Source organism: Octopus bimaculoides, chromosome 1, assembly GCF_001194135.2.
Source record: "Octopus bimaculoides isolate UCB-OBI-ISO-001 chromosome 1, ASM119413v2, whole genome shotgun sequence".
In the NCBI taxonomy this organism is placed as follows: domain Eukaryota; kingdom Metazoa; phylum Mollusca; class Cephalopoda; order Octopoda; family Octopodidae; genus Octopus; species Octopus bimaculoides.
Window position 1 is genome coordinate 123,611,909 of NC_068981.1, and position 2,919 is coordinate 123,614,827.

The following is a 2,919-nucleotide window of genomic DNA, read 5'->3' on the forward strand; positions in this document are numbered from 1 at the left end:
ATCTTTATGCACGGCATTGAAGACAGCCACTTTAGACAAACCTTGAAATGCGTCTTCTGTGCGTTAGGAATATGATATTGAATTACGTGAATTAAGGTATTTGCTTTGCATATTATGGCGGATAGGTGAAACAAATGTCACAGATATTGCCGTCAGCAGCTGACAAGAAGACACAATGAGTGATTTTGATTATCAAGTGTTAACAGAAGAAGAAATACCGAGAGAAGTTCTGATTAATCATAGCGGACATAGTGAAGATGATGAACACGATGAGTAATTGCCCAAGAAACTCTAATTTAATGTTAGGCGAGAATCTACTGATGACTTAATTTTGAGAAATTGAATTGTCAACAGACTGATACTTAGCAATATTATTAATATATTACAGCTTTAGGCGGTGTCATTATCTAGAAATAGCATTAGCAAGATAAAAATATAAACTTTATTCTCCAAATTCATTCATTCCATCTCCACCAGAGCTGTTAAGGCTTCCAATGATATAAATGATCCTACTACAGGTGACTCTTTTTCCCTCCGTTATAACTCCCATTAATTTGATTTAACACATACACTGCGAAATTACATTTCATGGTTATTCTAGGGATGATGTCAAATATCTACCAAAAAAATATAATTGGCATTTTCTGTAAGTCATGTTGCTTCACTAAACTTGACATATCTCAATAGAAAATAGTTTCAAACATGACATTCCTCAACAAAAGATAGACTGATATATGAAATTGAATATAAAACTGTAAGTATATAAAATGATTAACAGAGCATCTTTGCACATATATGAAATGCCTGATCGCATGAAATTAATTAATAGAACAAGTCTTTATTAATAAATAAAATAAAGCCAATTGAGTATATTGTGTTTTACATTTATCGTTTTTTAACAATCGTATATGTTTCACTTAAATATTACGATTTCCATATCTCTTTGTTAAACCTACTACATAGTAGTAATATGAAACCCTAAGGTGTGTGAAATGCATAGTTGATACATTGTGAAACTAAATGTCTTACGGTTTCCATGAAAATAAAAATATTTTTTAAGACAAGAAATCAATTAATCATGATACACTATGTCGATCATATTTATAAATGATTGGATTTTATCTCTTTGTTCAATTATATCATTGAATGAATCAGTTTAAATTATATCATTATATCATTGAACGAATCAGTTTAAATTTTACGTAATATTTCTTGCATGAACCGCCTCGTGCATCTTTTGGAAGCATATCTGTTGAATTGGTTTAAAGTCGTTTAGAAAGCAATTCCAGGTAGTTATAAAAACCACATTTTAGCTACTCTGTGAGATGGGAATTCAATACTAATCTTCATATATTTTCCAAGAGAACTTAGCAAGTAAAAGGATATCGCTAATGACATGCAAATTTTAAAAGCATTAACACTGAGAAGCCTTTAATTTTGTAATAATTCCAAATTTCCAGATTATATGTAAATCATTTATAGCATGACATGTCGAAAGTTTATTGAATATAATGAACAAACGCCTACTCTTTGCACTTAGAATTCGATGAGAAGGAGTAAATTTCAATACACATCTGGGGATTCTCAGATGTAAGCACGATATCATCTACTTATAACTAAAAAGATCTAGCATTTATGTACATGTATCTTAAATCATATATCTGTATATATGTATATTTTTGTGTGTAATGTGTGTATGTATCTGTATGTATCGCTCTGTGCTTCAAATTGATTATTCACTTCGACACAACTAGAGTTTATCAATCATGGGCGTACTTTGTCGCAGGAATAAATGTATATAAGCTTGAAACGTTAAGTAACAACGGAAAGAACCAGCGAAATTAAACAATAATTTTATCGACTACACTAATTAATGAGACAATTTCACGGAATAAAATGTGTTGCGTCTCCGTATATATTCACATAGAGGTTTCATCTAAAATAAAACTTTTTTTGACATCTGTCAGTCTGGTACTGAAAGATGTAAACCTAAAGGATTTGACAAATGACTTAAACTAAAATATTTTCCTCTAAATGTCTGGTCCTGGTCATAAACTCACTACATTTGACCTTAACACCCGACGATTTTACGTTTGCGCTCATATCGATGGAAATATAAGACATTTAAATTTATTGTTTAATATTTCAAAGTTCATGTATGATACTGTAGAAATGTAGCGATGTAAATAGATTGCTGTATGTGTGTGTGTTTCTGTTGTGTGTGCGTGTATGTGTGTATGTAGATGTGTATGTGTGTGCGCATGTGTGTGCCATCGAAATTATATTAGCTCAGCAGGAAATTTGATCCGAAAGAGATTTACGGTCCAAAGAAAACAAATTTCCTCCACACAATGTCGCCAAATATACCTCAATCAACACACTGACGAATGAACAGAACGATAACCACTACAATTCGAAATTTTCCAATTTTATCAACTTGCCTTTTGGACCTCAACACAAGTACGACTGAATAAAGAAGTCTCATTTATCCAGAATTATAAACCAGAATTAAATATGAAACCATATTGAAAATATAGGGCTTAACACATCTAATGGAAGATCTAAGCCAGATTAAAGCAGAGAACAAAAAAAAACAAAAAATTAAAATTACAAAATAAATAAGTGAACAATTATTTCCCCTTGGAATATTTTCCCCCTAGCAATTTTTCTCTTTCAACTCTAAATTTGATGAGCAATACGAAACCGGTCTTTATGTCAATTTTGTTGAAAGAATAATACCTTGTAGAAAATTGTATATCTTTATTATCATGGCTCTAATATGCTCTTAAATCTTGTAAAACAAATCTTGTGTTTTTTCAACTTAACTTTTTCTCTATTTATATCCACCACGTGTGTTTTCCCACTAAAATATTTTCTACCTCATATATATATATATATATATATATATATATATATATA